This window comes from Balaenoptera physalus (assembly GCF_965194825.1).
Source record: "Balaenoptera physalus genome assembly, chromosome: 10".
Taxonomy (NCBI): Eukaryota; Metazoa; Chordata; class Mammalia; order Artiodactyla; family Balaenopteridae; genus Balaenoptera; species Balaenoptera physalus.
In genome coordinates this window covers 95,939,420-95,955,568 of record NC_138889.1, presented here as the reverse complement: position 1 = coordinate 95,955,568, position 16,149 = coordinate 95,939,420, and the positions used below count along the sequence as shown (strand labels likewise).

The 16,149-nt window shown below is 39.0% G+C and overlaps 1 long non-coding RNA gene across 3 annotated transcripts in view; it reads left to right on the top strand.

Moving 5' to 3' along the window:
* Positions 1-16,149, top strand: part of LOC309636891 — a 410,385-nt gene that overhangs the window by 128,867 nt on the left and 265,369 nt on the right. The window contains exon 1 of one of the 3 annotated variants that reach the window (XR_014250278.1): positions 3,872-6,766. The exons of the other annotated variants lie outside the window; for them this stretch is intronic. This is a non-coding gene — a long non-coding RNA (uncharacterized lncRNA). Of the gene's footprint in view, positions 1-3,871; positions 6,767-16,149 lie in introns of those variants that run through there. 3 annotated transcript variants of the gene reach the window in all.

The window sequence follows — 16,149 nt, the reverse complement described above, 5'->3', positions numbered from 1 at the left end:
CGAAAGTAGTAAAATCATCTATATCCACAATAAGTATAGTTAAGGGATGCATGAAATAAAACGGTATAAAATATGATATCAAAAACAGTAAATACTGGGGCAGAGGGAGTAAAAAATGCAGGGTTGTTAAAATGTGTTTGAACCGAAGAGATCAGCAATTTAAAATAGTTACATATTTATAGAGAGAGATTGCTATGTACAGTGTGGAGAATATAGTCAATAACTAATATCTTTGTATGGTGACATATTGTAACTAGACTTATCGTGGTGATCATTTCGCAACTTATAGAAATACCAAATCACAATGTTGTGTAACAGGAACTAACATAGTGTTGTAGGTCAATTATACTTCAAAAACAAACTCATAGAAAAAGAGACCAGATTTGTGGTTACCAGAGGTGAGAAGTCGGGGAGGGAGAATTGGATGAATGTAGTCAAAAGGTAGAAACATGCAGCTGTAAAGTACATAAGTACTAGGGATGTAATATACATGATAAATATAATGAACGTGGCTGTCTGTTATATATGAAAATTGTTAAGAGAGTAAATACTAAGAAAAATTTTTTTCTATTTCTTTAAGTTTGTATCCATATAAGACGATGGATGTCCACTAAACTTATTTTGATAATCATTTCATGATGCATATAAGTCAAATCATTATGCTGTACACCTTAAACTTATACAGTGCTCCATGTCAATTATATCTCAATAAACCTGGAAGGAAAAAAGAAGATATCGAGGGGAGAAAAGGCACAATGACTCCTTGGACAAGCTTGTTGCTGTGTGAAATCCTCATAAGATGAATGGGCATTGGGGAGGAGGGTGCCCTCTTGTTGTTGGTGCCAGATTGCCCAGGTAAAGCTATGGAATTGGAATGGGAGTAAGAGGGCACCAAAGCATGGTCCAGATACAAACTTGCCAGGTACCCAGAAGAGTGGGGTTAAGACATTGTTTTTCAATTCAAGGGGAGGTGGCAATAACGTTAACAGCAGGAAAGGAGGGAGATATAATTACTGTCATTATCCATTATATATTTTGCCTAAGTTGAAGTGTGGGCCTTTGGATTTAGTTGCAAGGAGTTTTCTTTCTGACTGATTATTTCTGACCAAAACTGGAGATAAAGCAACGGTTGGCAAGGTATATTTTCATTTATTTTGGATTGTGATTAACTACTATGGTTTGGTGTATCTCATGCACCCAATGCCTTGTGCTCAATATATCTTTGTTGAATGAATGAATAAATTGTGCATCTTATATTATACAGGAGTTTTTCATACCAGAGCCTATGTTCTATGAAGTCAAAAACGTTGTGCAGTACAATGCAAAAAAATGGCTGCAAACTCCTCCCAAACCAGAGTGTATACCCCATTTGAAATAAGATTTTACTGTTCCTTCCAAGAAAAGGTGGAATCTGCTTTTTCAGCTCCTTGGATCTAGGCTGGCCTTTGATTAATGAAGTGCAGTAGATGTAACATTTTGAGTTCTGAGCCTAGGCCTCAGAGGCCTTGTAGTTTCTGCTCTTGGAGCTAAGGCCACCGTGTAAAGAAGCCAAGATTAGCTTTCTTGAAGATGAGTAACCATATAGAGCAGAGGTCAGCACCAACATCCAGCATGTGAATGACACCACGTTAGACTATTCAGCCTCAGTCCAGCCACCAGCTGACTGACACCACAGTGAGTGATTCCGAGTGAAGTCAGTTGAAAACCCACCCAGGTATATCAAGCCCAAATTACTGACCTACCGATTTATAAGTAAATAAAATGGTCGTTTCCAGCTGTGGAATTTGGGGGATGGTTTGTTACACAGCAGTATTATAACTGTTATACCTTGTCTATATTATTCATTGCTGGATTTCTAGAGCCCAGCTAATTGCCTGACACCTAATTAGCCTTTGTCAATTTTTTGTTTATTGACTACAAATTTTGATTCTTATAAGAATCATACAAGATAAATACTATTAGTCCCATTTTGTTGATGAGGAAAAAGAAATTCAGAGTGATAAAGGGACTGGCTTATATTAGTCAAAATGCTAAAAGGAAACAGATAACACACACAAAGTAAGTTAACTGGAGAAGAATTTAGTAGAAGGGCTATTTACAGAGGCATGAATAGGGAGTTCAGTTATCTGGGGGTTGTAACACAAAACAAGGATGCTTGTCAAGAAGAAGAAGACACCCTATTCATATACATATTTTTTATGGTATTTGCACTCCTGGTGCCCTGAGGAAGGTTGTTTCTCATTGTTGGAGAATATTTTCCTTGATAATATGAGTCTTGTGAAAGAAGATGGAAGGGTGCTTGCTGTAAAGTTGCAGAGAGAGTCAAAGGGAGAGATACAATTCTGACACTATTTGCTTCCTTTTTGATTGTCAATTTTATTTCATAAAATGAAAGTGGATACAGAGTAGGTTTCATCCAGGAAAAAAACTTGGTCATACAAGCACACAAAGAATTTCCAAATTTCTGGTAGACAATGTGGGGAGTGTAGTGCACTAAAAAGGCTCTGGGTTTGAGTTTCTGGTTGTAGTCTCCCCTCTAAGAGGTGTGACGCCATGATCCAGTTATTTAAACTCTCAATGGTTCCATTTTCTCATTTATCAATATATCACAATTATGCCAGGCCTCTCTGCCTCAGAGGGTAGGGTACTATAACAACCACATAATAACATTTTTACCTGTAACACACCGAAGAATACAGAGCTCTGTGTTTGCAAGGTATTCTTCTTTTCAACATATGCAAATATTCTGCAACCCCCTGAAAAAATCACACAAACGTGTAGCTTTGTTTCTTTGGACAAAGTGAGTTACCCCTGATGGCTCCCTCCTGAACTCTGTCTTTGAAAGCTGTGCTTTGTGGGAAAAGGCAATGAGCTGGTCACCAAGAGCCTTGACCTTGCATGGCAGTCCTCTGTGCTTGCTGTCCTGGAAAGCAAAGGGCTTAGCCATGGGTAGCTCTCAGGGATCCAACCCAGAGCAAGTGATATTCGACTCATCGAGTTCCCTACTTGAATAAAGAGAGGGGGCAACTGAAGCCTGGCCTGCATTACAAGATTTATGAAATACAAAATTCACCAGTGGCCTCTGTCTTCTCTTTTCTTTTCGGTGATAGGTTAAGAGCACAGGTTAGAGAAAATAGAAAGAGAAGAGAGCAGTAGGCAAGTTAGGCAGTGATTCATCATGCTTCTGGCCTGAATCCAGATGGCTATCTGTACACAGTTCAATGTTGGCAGAGAAAAGAGAAACCATATGGGAATAGGCAGAAGTGTTAACATAGGGCCAGCCAATGTGGTGGAGACTACAAAACAGGGATACCACCAAGAGGCATCCTGTAGGGAAGAAAGTGACTTTGTTTTCCTTGTCTATTCTCTCTTATACTATTCAGATAAATGGATACAGGTAGAACTGCCCCCAGTCTCATTATAGTGGGTTGAAGGAGAAAGATTTGTTTTGATTTAATGTCAGATATATTGAGGGAATCTTTTTATTTTGTTTTTATTTTAGACAAATGAGCTGTCTAAACTTAGTACACAAGCCCCAACCAGGTGAAATAAGTTGTAATGCTTATTTATGTTCCAGACATACACTCAGTGCTTTCTGTTATTTGCCAATTACCTGTCTCTACCCCTATATCATGTCCCATCCCACTTCTAAGTATTTGGCACAATACAGATAGATATAGAAATAGATATAGATATAGATACAGATATAGATATAGATACAGATACAAATATAGTTATAGATGTAGATACAGATAGGTATATATACCTCTGTGTGTGTGTGTAGTGTTGGCATGCAGTCTCCTGTTGTTTGGAGCTGACTTCCTCATAGGAACACAAAGTTATCTTATCCTCCCACCTTTGACTCTATTCAAACTGGGTAAAATAATCTAAGTGGCATGCAAATGAAACAAAATTATGTAAAGAAATAAAGTTAGGTAGCAATTAAAATTGTCTTCCACTAACTGCTTGGGAGCTTGGTCAGGTTATTTAATATTTTTTGAGTCTTATTTTTCTATCCATAAAATGTGGATAATTATACTCACCTTATGATAGTTTTGAAAGATAAGTATATGAGCTGAGTTTTCTCCAAAAGCAGACCATGAGATAAGGACTTGAATATAATCATTGGGAATACAAGTGAGTGTGAAACTGAGTTAGGGAACAAAAAAAATAAAGGGTATAGATTACACTTTGGGCAACTGGGGCACAATTGCCCTGAGGACCCTTGGAGAAACCACATGAAAGGTCCTGACAGAGGATGGGAGGTTGGGGCACTTTTGCACATTCTCTTCTTCCCTGGGAATTTTAACTCTCCCTCTGCTTTGAGTAGTTTGTGCCTTCATACATCCAAGCACCCTCATGATGCCATTTAAAACACTCAGGCAAGAGATGTAGAAAGATGCATGCACTTGAGATAGGGCACAGCCATCATTCTAGAAATCGTTTATCACAGAGGCAAGTAAATCCAGAGGCAGGACAAGAGGATTACAAATTTACATTTACAGATACAGAAGGTTAGGAGTTCAATATATCTTTTTGGTGGACACAATGTAACCAATAACAGTGAGTAAAGGAGGCAGAATTTCCCCAAGCTAGTCCCTGAGAATGAAAGAGGACAATGCTACTTCTACATGTTAGTGGCTGTTGGTTAAAAGTATTGATATACACCACATCCTAGAGGACAATGTGCCAACCGTTCAGGGTATTGTTCTCAAGATGGTTCCTTAGCTGAGTCTTTAAAAGTCCATTAAAAAATTCAATCCAAATAGTAGTGTTTGAGTGATGCTAGCACCTATTAATTCCATGGTCATGTGTACCTTCTTAATCATAAAATTGTTCCCTTAGTCTGAAGCAATCTTTGGTGGTATTTTATGTCACTAATCAATTACTCTCTGAGTCTTCGGATGATGATGCTGGCCCAGGAAATGTGGACAAGGAAGTAAAACTCATATTCCAAATAAATAACGATCCCTGTAGAGATGAATGGATGCATCTCCAGGATTGATGGGGCCCAAAGTAAACAATTTTGCCGAGTGGCTGGATGGTCTTCTCAAAGGACCCTACTTATAAAGGTTCAGTGTGTGTTTTGGGCACTGACATGCCAACAGTGACAGCTGTTAGATTAGCTTTACTAGGAGGGAGTTAATGCTAATGGTCCAAAAATAACCTGCATTCCTACCACCATGGCTACTTTATGTTCAAGCATTAGGTTATTCTTGAAAGAGGATGGCTAACCACCTCTGGATGTGCCGTTCTATCCACTTCTTATTAAATGCTTCATCTGAAGTGGATGCTTTCTGATGGACATTGAAATGACAGATCATTACCCACACAATCTGTGCTCATTCTCATAAACTACCTCTTCCCCCAAACTTCTTATCTCCAATCATCTGATCTTGCTCTTTCCAGACCCCTTCCCACTATCTGAGCCACTCTCCACTACCCAATAGTACATGTATACCCATATATTAAGCTACTTCTTTCTCTATATCAGGGGTCAGGCTGGGTAATAAATACTTAAATCTGGCTTCACAGGCCAGATAATATTTGTTGCAACTTTGTCTCAACTCTCATTTTAGTGTGAAAGCAGCTGTAGACAATACAGAAAAAAATGGGTGTAGCTATGACCAAAAAAACTTTATTTACAAGATCAGGCAGTTGACTGTATTTGGCTCATGGGCCACTGTTTGCTAATCTGTGCTCTATATGAAGGTGTTGACCAAATCCACCTCCATATTCTGCTTGCTGGGAAGGTTTTTCCTCACCAGGGCCCCTGAGTGGAGGTATAAAGTGAACGTAGTCCATTTTTGCTCACATCAGTATTTTGAGCTGGTCTATCCATGAACCAAGCCTGATTTTCTTTCTTCTATGTCAGCTGGTCTTGAGGGACTCCCACAAGTCCATAATGTGAACTGAGGGTAAGGTCTTGGCATAGCATAGGTAGGTGACATTGGCATGTAGAGTATCTGGTATGTAACTTCCTTTGGCCTTCTGAATCTGATCAGTTCTAGTACCAAATTTTCTATTATCATATGATGGTTTGGTTCTGCATCCATTTAACTCAATGAGTTGGGGAGTCTGACAATACCCAACACATGGTAGGCAACTACATTTTCATAGATATTTTATTTCCCATGGTGCAGCATTTAGTCTTTACTAAGGCCCAGTAGCATTCCAGAAGCAGGTTTTAAAATAATGAGTAATACTCTGCTGAAGAAGGCATAGCTTTGCTCCAGAACACTAGGGAACTTCATTGTAATTTTCCTATTACACTTACTAAAGCCTCCACGTGCCATGCTTAGCTGCCGCAGGCTCTCTAGCATCAATGGATCTGCTATGACCTGAGCTGAACGGCAGGTTGTACTCTAGCCTATATCTAATGAAAAATCCTCTTTTGCTTTAGAAATACTCTCTGCCTCAAAATCCAAAGTGGTTCATCAAGCACTATGCATTTTCCTTCATGCTGAAGATACAAAATACAGTAACTTTTGTATTACTTTAAAAGCAGTGTTCCAGCATATCCTAGACAATTTTGCTCCTAAAGCTTCACAAAGTGGCAGTCCCTTGAATTTCTGTAAGGTTTATATTCTGTAGTCTCACATGTATGTGTCTTGACAGGGTATTCAAAATATTTGTCCTTTTTTTCTTCACTAGGTTCAAATACTATAATGTTTCAGATTGAGTTCTCAAGGAAGGAGATCACAAGACCGAAGTTAGCATGCAGGAGGTTTATTACGGCGTGTTCTTTGGAGCAACACTGTAGAAGGTAAATGAAGAAGGATAACTGGTCAGAAGGTGATGAGCTATGATGCAGTTTCAGTAGAAACACTGGAGCTGGAATAAACCTTTCCCTTAAGAATTTTCCCCAGGTGAGGAGAGTCAGTCAGGGCTTCATACCTCAACATTGATCAGTCATTGGAGACAGCTCACCCCAGGAAGAGGGCACAAACCAGGCTAAGGTGGCTCTTTCCAGCAGGGGGAATCCCCAGGGGGACTAAGAGCTGAGGTCTGTATGTTGGCAATACACCCAGGAGCTGGAAGGTCTTCACGCCTACATGGAGATTTGGGCCATTTTTTACATTGTCCTCCTTATTAATATAGAGGATGCAGGATGATATTCTTCAGACTACCAAGGAAATCTTAGTCCCTTTGGACATTACCCCAAGTGAAAGCTGGAAAGTTAAGATAAGTGAATCTATGCCAAGTGGATGAAAGCTGCTTTTGATTCTCTTTCCTGTTGGAGATTGAAAAGAACACATTTGTCAGATCCATGACCCCATACCTACTGCCAAGCCCATGTTGATTTGTTCTTTTAAAGATATATCCAGCAGAGTAGACATGATTGGGGCTATCATTCAGTTATGTTTAAATGATGATATCCTTAATCTGCCATGATACAGTTGTCTCTTGCAGAGGCCATTCCAATGAATCAAATGGGGATATGCTGGATATCCCAGTCCCCATTCAAATATTTTAAGGTAGCACTAATCTCTGCACCACCAGTCTATGTATCCAGGTGCTAGATGGAAAACCAAAACACGGGACAATTCTATGGGCTTGTTGTGATATAGACCTCATCCAGGGTTTTGTTTGTTACCTGGAATTTATATACCTTCATTCTTTTTGTTTTAATTTTTAAATTTTATTTTATTTATTTTTTTATACAGCAGGTTCTTATTAGTCATTAATTTTATACACATCAGTGTACACATGTCAATCCCAATCGCCCAATTCATCACACCACCACCCCCACCCCCCCACCACTTTCCCCCCTTGGGGTCCACACGTTTGTTCTCTACATCTGTGTCTCTATTTCTGCCCTGCAAGCCGGTTCATCTGTACCATTTTTCTAGGTTCCACATATATGCATTAATATATGATATTGGTTTTTCTCTTTCTGACTTAACTTCACTCTGTATGACAGTGTCTAGATCTATCCACGTCTCAACAAATGACCCAATTTCGTTCCTTTTTATGGCTGAGTAATATTCCATTGTATATGTATACCACATCTTCTTTATCCACTCGTCTGTCAATGGGCATTTAGGTTGCTTCCATAACCTGGCTATTGTAAATAGTGCTGCAATGAACACTGGGGTGCATGTGTCTTTTTGAATTATGGTTTTCTCTGGGTATATGCCCAGTAGTGGGATTGCTGGGTCATATGGTAATTCTATTTTTAGTTTTTTAAGGATCCTCCATACTGTTCTCCATAGTGGCTGTATCAATTTACATTCCCACCAACAGTGCAAGAGGAGTCCCTTTTCTCCACACACTCTCCAGCATTTGTTGTTTGTAGATTTTCTGATGATGCCCATTCTAACGGGTGTGAGGTGATACCTCATTGTAGTTTTGATTTGCATTTCTCTAATAATTAGTGATGTTGGGCAGCTTTTCATGTGCTGCTTGGCCATCTGTATGTCTTCTTTGGAGAAATGTCTATTTAGGTCTTCTGCCCATTTTTGGACTGGGTTGTTTGTTTTTTTAATATTGAGCAGCATGAGCTGTTTATATATTTTGGAAATTAATCCTTTGTCCATTGATTGCTTTGCAAATATTTTCTCCCATTCTGAGGGTTGTCTTTTCATCTTGTTTATGGTTTCCTTTGCTGTGCAAAAGCTTTGAAGTTTCAATAGGTCACATTTGTTTATTTTTGTTTTTATTTCCATTACTCTAGGAGGTGGATCAAAAAAGATCTTCCTGTGATTTATGTCAAAGAGTGATCTTCCTATATTTTCCTCTAAGAGTTTTACAGTGTCCGGTCTTACATTTAGGTCTCTAATCCATTTTGAGTTTATTTTTGTGTATGGTGTTAGGGAGTGTTCTAATTTCATTCTTTTACGTGTAGTTGTCCAGTTTTCCCAGCACCACTTATTGAAGAGACTGTCTTTTCTCCATTGTATATCCTTGCCTCCTTTGTCATAGATTAGTTGCCATAGGTGCATGGGTTTATCTCTGGGCTTTCTATCTTGTTCCATTGATCTATATTTCTGTTTTTGTGCCAGTACCATATTGTCTTGATTACTGTAGCTTTGTAGTATAGTCTGAAGTCAGGGAGTCTGATTCCTCTAGCTCCATTTTTTCCCCTCAAGACTGCTTTGGCTATTCGTGGTCTTTTGTGTCTCCATACAAATATTAAGATGATTTGTTCTAGCTCCATAAAAAATGCCATTGGTAATTTGATAGGGATTGCATTGAATCTGTAGATTGCTTGGGTAGTATAGTCATTTTCACAATATTGATTATTCCAATCCAAGAACATGGTATATCTCTCCATCTGTTGGTATCATCTTTAATTTCTTTCATCAGTGTCTTATAGTTTTCTGCATACAGGTCTTTTGTCTCCTTAGGTAGGTTTATTCCTAGGTATTTTATTCTTTTGGTTGCAATGATAAACGGGGGTGTTTCCTTAATTTGTCTTTCAGATTTTTCATCATTAGTGTACAAGAATGCAAGAGATTTCTGTGCATTAATTTTGTATCCTGCTACTTTACCAAATTCATTGATTAACTCTAGTAGTTTTCTGGTGGCATCTTTAGAATTCTCTATGTCATCTGCAAACAGTGACAGTTTTACTTCTTTTCCAATTTGTATTCCTTTTACTTCTTTTTCTTCTCTGATTGCCATGGCTAAGACTTCCAAAACTATGTTGAATAATAGTGGTGAGAGTGGACATCTGAGTCTTGTTCCTGATCTTCGAGGAAATGCTCTCAGTTTTTCACCATTGAGAATGATGTTTGCTGTGGGTTTGTCATATATGGCCTTTATTATGTTGAGGTAGGTTCCCTCTATGCCAAGTTTCTGGAGAGTTTTTATCATAAATGGGTGTTGAATTTTGTCAAAAGCTTTTTCTGCATCTATTGGGATGATCATATGGTTTTTATCCTTCAATTCCTTAATATGGTGTATCACATTGATTGATTTCCATATATTGAAGAATCCTTGCATCCCTGGGATAAATCCCACTTGATCATGGTGTATGATCCTTTTAATGTGATGTTGGATTCTGTTTGCTAGTATTTTGTTGAGGATATTTGCATCTATATTCATCAGTGATATTGGTCTGTAATTTTCCTTTTTTGTAGTATCTTTGTCTGCTTTTGGTTTCAGGGTGATGGTTGCCTCATAGAATGAGTTTGGGAGTGTTCCTTCCTCTGCAATTTTTTGGAAGAGTTTGAGAAGGATGGGTGTTAGCTCTTCTCTAAATGTTTGATAGAGTTCACCTGTGAAGCCGTCTGGTCCTGGACTTTTGTTTGTTGGAAGATTTTTAATCACAGTTCGAATTTCATTACTTGTGATTGGTCTGTTCATATTTTCTATTTCTTCCTGGTTCAGTCTTGGAAGGTTATACCTTTCTAAGAATTTGCCCATTTCTTCTAGGTTGTCCATTTTATTGGCATAGAGTTGCTTGTAGTAGTCTCTTAGGATGCTTTATATTTCTGCGGTGTCTGTTGTACCTTCTCCTTTTTCATTTACAATTTTATTGATTTGAGTCCTCTCCCTCTTTTTTCTTGATGAGTCTGGCTAATGGTTTATCAATTTTGTTTATCTTCTCAAAGAACCAGCTTTTAGTTTTATAGATCTTTGCTATTGTTTTCTTTGTTTCTATTTCATTTATTTCTGCTCTGATCTTTATGATTTCTTTCCTTCTACTAACTTTGGGTTTTGTTTGTTCTTCTTTCTCTAGTTCCTTTAGGTGTAAGGTTAGATTGTTTATTTGAGATTTTTCTTGTTTCTTGAGGTAGGCTTGTATAGCTATAAACTTCCCTCTTAGAACTACTTCTGCTGCATCCCATAGGTTTTGGATCATCGTGTTTTCATTTTCATTTCTCTCTAGGTATTTTTTGATTTCTTCTTTGATATCTTCAGTGATCTCTTGGTTATTTAGTAACGTATTGTTTAGCCTCCATGTGTTTGTGTTTTTTACTTTTGTTTCCCTGTAATTCATTTCTAATCTCTTAGCATTGTGGTCAGAGAAGTTGCTTGATATGATTTCAATTTTCTTAAATTTACTGAGGCTTGATTTGTGACCCAAGATGTGATCTATCCTGGAGAATGTTCTGTGCGCACTTGAGAAGAATGTGTAATCTGCTGTTTTTGGATGTAATGTCCTATAAATATCAATTAAATCTATCTGGTCTTTTGTGTCATTTAAAGCTTCTGTTTCCTTATTTATTTTCATTTTGGATGATCTGTCCATTGGTGTAAGTGAGGTGTTAAAGTCCCCCGCTATTATTGTGTTACTGTCGATTTCCTCTTTTATAGCTGTTTTTATAGTTGCCTTATATATTGAGGTGCTCCTATGTTGGGTGCATATATATTTATAATTCTTATTTCTTCTTTCTGGATTGATCCCTTGACCATTATGTAGTGCCTTTCCTTGTGTCTTGTAACATTCTTTATTTTAAAGTCTATTTTATCTGATATGAGTATTGCTACTCCAGCTTTCTTCTGATTTCCATTTGCATGGAGTATCTTTTTCCATCCCCTCACTTTCAGTCTGTATGTGTCCCTAGGTCTGAAGTGGGTCTCTTGTAGACAGCATATATATGGGTCTTGTTTTTGTATCCATTCAGAAAGCCTGTGTCTTTTGGTTGGAGCATTTAATCCATTCACCTTTAAGGTAATTATCGATATGTATGTTCCTATGACCATTTTCTTAATTATTTTGGGTTTGTTTTTGTAGGTCCTTTTCTTCTCTTGTGTTTCCCACTTAGAGAAGTTCCTTTAGCATTTGTTGTGGAGCTGGTTTGGTGGTGCTGAATTCTCTTAGCTTTTGCTTGTCTGTAAAGCTTTTGATTTCTCCATCGAATCTGAATGAGATCCTTGCCGGGTAGAGTAATCTTGGTTGTAGGTTCTTCCCTTTCATCACTTTAAGTATATCATGCCACTCCCTTCTGGCTTGTAGAGTTTCTGCTGGGAAATCAGCTGTTAACCTTATGGGAGTTCCCTTGTATGTTATTTGTCATTTTTACCTTACTGCTTTCAATAATTTTTCTTTGTCTTTAATTTTTGCCAATTTGATTACTATGTGTCTCGGCGTGTTTCTCCTTGGGTTTATCCTGTATGGGACTCACTGTGCTTCCTGCACTTGGGTGGCAATTTCCTTTCCCATGTTAGGGAAGTTTTCGACTCTAATCTCTTCAAATATTTTCTCAGGTCCTTTCTCTCTCTCTTCTCCTTCTGGGACCCCTATAATGCACATGTTGTCGCATTTAATGTTGTCCCCGAGGTCTCTTAGGCTCTCTTCATTTTTTTTCATTCTTTTTTCTTTATTCTGTTCTGCAGCAGTGAATTCCACCATTCTGTCTTCCAGGTCACTTATCCATTCTTCTGCCTCAGTTATTCTGCTATTGATTCCTTCTAGTGTAGTTTTCATTTCAGTTATTGTATTGTTCATCTCTCTTTGTGTGTTCTTTAATTCTTCTAGGTCTTTGTTAAACATTTCTTGCATCTTCTCGATCTTTGCCTCCGTTCTTTTTCCGAGGTCCTGGATCATCTTCACTATCATTATTCTGAATTCTTTTTCTGGAAGGTTGCCTATCTCCACTTCATTTAGTTTTTTTTCTGGGGTTTTATCTTGTTCCTTCATCTGGTACATAGCCCTCTGCCTTTTCAGCTTGTCTATCTTTCTGTGAATGTGGTTTTTGTTCCATAGGCTGCAGGATTGTAGTTCTTCTTGCTTCTACTATCTGCCCTCTGGTGGATGAGGCTATCTAAGAGGCTTGTGCAAGTTTCCTGATGGGAGGGACTGGTGGTGGGTAGAGCTGACTGTTGCTCTGGTGGGCAGAGCTCAGTAAAACTTTAATCCGCTTGACTATTGATGGGTGGGGCTGGGTTTCCTCCCTGTTGATTGTTTGGCCAGAGGCAACCCAACACTGGAGCCTACCTGGGCTCTTTTGTGTGGCTAATGGCAGACTCTGGGAGGGCTCACGCCAAGGAGTACTTCCCAGAACTTCTGCTGCCAGTGTCCTTGTCCCCACGGTGAGCCACAGCCACCCCCCACCTCTGCAGGAGACCCTCCAACACTAGCAGGTCGGTCTGGTTCATTCTCCCCTGGGGTCACTGCTCCTTCTCCTGGGTCCCGATGTGCACACGACTTTTTGTGTGCCCTCCAAGAGTGGAGTCTCTGTTTCCCCCAGTCCTGTCAAAGTCCTGCAGTCAAATCCCACTAGGCTTCAAAGTCTGATTCTCTAGGAGTTCCTCCTCCCATTGCCGGACCCCCAGGTTGGGAAGCCTGACGTGGGGTTCCAAACCTTCACTCCAGTGGGTGGACTTCTGTGATATAAGTGTTCTCCAGTCTGTGAGTCACCCACCCAGCAGTTATGGGATTTTATTTTACTGTGATTGCACCCCTCCTACTTTCTCACTGTGGCTTCTCCTTTGTCTTTGGATGTGGGGTATCTTTTTTGGTGAGTTCCAGTGTCTTCCTGTCGATGATTGTCCAGCAGTTAGTTGTGATTCTGGTGTTCTCACAAGAGGGAGTGAGAGCACGTCCTTCTACTCCGCCATCTTGGTTCAGCGAAAGATATCTATACACCTTCATTCTAAGAGGAATTCATGCTAGCATTTCAGATCTCCTGGTTATCAGATCAACATCATGTTTCTGACAAGCCTAAGATGATAAAAATATTTCTTTTACCACAGTATACTTTTTCACTGAAGAATGACCACAGGACCGTTTGGGGAAGGTTTTAGAGAATATTTAATACATATTCTTCTATCACTGTAAGATCCTACCTCAAGAAAGCCCAGTCTCTCCTTCAATAGACGGGTTTCAAAATGGCACAAATTTGGAAACTAGGTGAGAGATCATGATTTTCCACTGCTGTAATGGAATTCACCAGCTTTTGATATAAGTCAAGTAGTTCTTTGTTGGCTGCCCTTCTATTTCATTTCTAGGAATATGTTGGATTATTAGCTATTGTAACAGTTCCCTGAGTTTCAAGGCACTCTTGTTTCCACCCCAGCCTTATTGCCTATGACAGTAATCCATCCACCTTGCCTCAATGTTATGTGTCACCATTTTGCCTCTGCTCTCCCAGAGTCCTACCATCCCCACTGATATCAGTGAACCCAGATCCATAACAGCATCTTCTATTATTAATCCTGATCTGTAGAGGACAGTCACCACTACACTTCTCAGTGCAGCCATTGCCCCTCTCCTTACTAGTGTATTTTTATTGCTTAAGTAAATGGAGTTATCTCTGGGCCTCCCAGGGAGTAATCAGCTGGTGGGTTATCTGATTTCACATAATAAATCTATTCTAATGCTCACCTCTCTGTTTCCTTCCTAAATTCTATATCAAGGGATTTCTGGCACCTAAACCTCATTTCCTGTAGGTCACTATCCTATTTAAAGTATGGGAGCCATACGTTTTAATGTTTGAATCTGATCCTAGTGTCCTTACCAGGATATTAAATTTTGGTCATAGGAGAGAACTCCCATGTCAATAAACTCGTCCATCCTTTCTCAAATTACACACTCCTGATACAACATCTTTAAGATCCATTCCCATTATTGTCTTACTAGTCACTGTTGGTACATATTAACAAAATCCTGTAGTTCTTGGGTAAATAAAAAATTTTTTACCAAAGTAAGACTGTACTTCTCTGTATTATTCATAGACTGATTCTAGTTGTTAGTCTAGAGGCAATGAAGGGAAGCAGGAGTAGATATTGAAGAAGTCAAGCATCATTTTGTGAGACATACACCTCATCTAATGCTATTACATGTCCCTAATAAGGCTTTCACTTTACCATAGGAGAGCTGCCAGTGCATTAAGTCTTTATAGCTCTACTACCCTTATGATCAAATACTTGACCCGACACTCTAGCTGCAGGGAAGGCTATTCTCTTTAAATTTTGACATGAATGCCTCCTGTTATTCACAAAATACTTGAAGTGAATAGCAGATTAATTTATGCTTGCCATTCTTCTTCAAGGCTTCTAGGACAGTTAACAAAAGCCGGTTTTCCCAATATCATTCAAGAACTGTGCCTTATCCACTGTGCCTTATCACCCCTTCATGCATGTTCTTAAATGACTACAAAAACACCCTGAGTATCACTTTGGGGATTACTAATAAATTTTAGCAAGTAGGTGAATTTGCAAATATGACATCTGAGGCTAATGAAGAACAACCTAAGCCAATATATTTCTTTCTACATGTATCTAATTCTTAATAAACCAAAAGTAAGAGTTTTAGTAATTATGAAATCACATTTTTCCAGATATCATCACCCTATTAGCACCATAAATGGGATCCATTGACAGTGAGTGATTCAATCCCAGGATCCCATTCTAAGTATTTGCTTTCAAGGACCTTTTCGATACATGAGTCAAAGTTTGAGATCCCCAAAAGCAAATCCTGAAATAACAACATAAGCATGTATAGTTTATTTTTGAGATGATCCTATGAAGCATACAGGTGAGAGTGAGGAAAGTGGATGAGGGAAATGACCAAGACCAGTGAAATCATTATTAGTGTTTGGGTATGTTAGCTATCTAGTGCTATGTGACAAATTACCCCAATACTAAGTTACTTAAAACAACAATAAATATTTATCATGTCACATAGGTTCTGTTAATCAGAAATCTGAGAGAGGCTTAGATGGGTGGTTCTGCCTCAGAGGCTCTCACATGTTTAAATCAAGATGTTGGCCAGGGATGCAGTTACTGAAGGATTGGGGCTGGTGGATCTGCTTCCAAAATGGCTTACTCACATAGCTAATATGTTGTTCCTGGCTGTTGGGAGTAGATCTCAGTTCCTTATAATACGTACCATAGGGCTGCTTGAATATTTTCAACACATGATAGCTCTCTTCCCCCAGAGCAAGTGATCTAAGAGAGGACAAAGCTGAAGCCCTAATATCTTTCATGACATATCCTCAGAAGTCACACAATATCACTTCCTTAATATCCTATTGATTACACAGATAAGCCTAGTCAGTATGAGAGATTGGCCACCAAGGTTGCTTATCCCTACAGGAAACTGACTAAATTCTGCTGGGGAATTCTGAGATGTACTATACTTCAGCATTGTCCCACAGGATTGCTGGGATACCAGGGTATTTACCCACAATCTCCCATTTCTCACTGGTTATCTGCCCCTGGGTCTTTAACCTGCTCACATTTCTGAGTTGCACT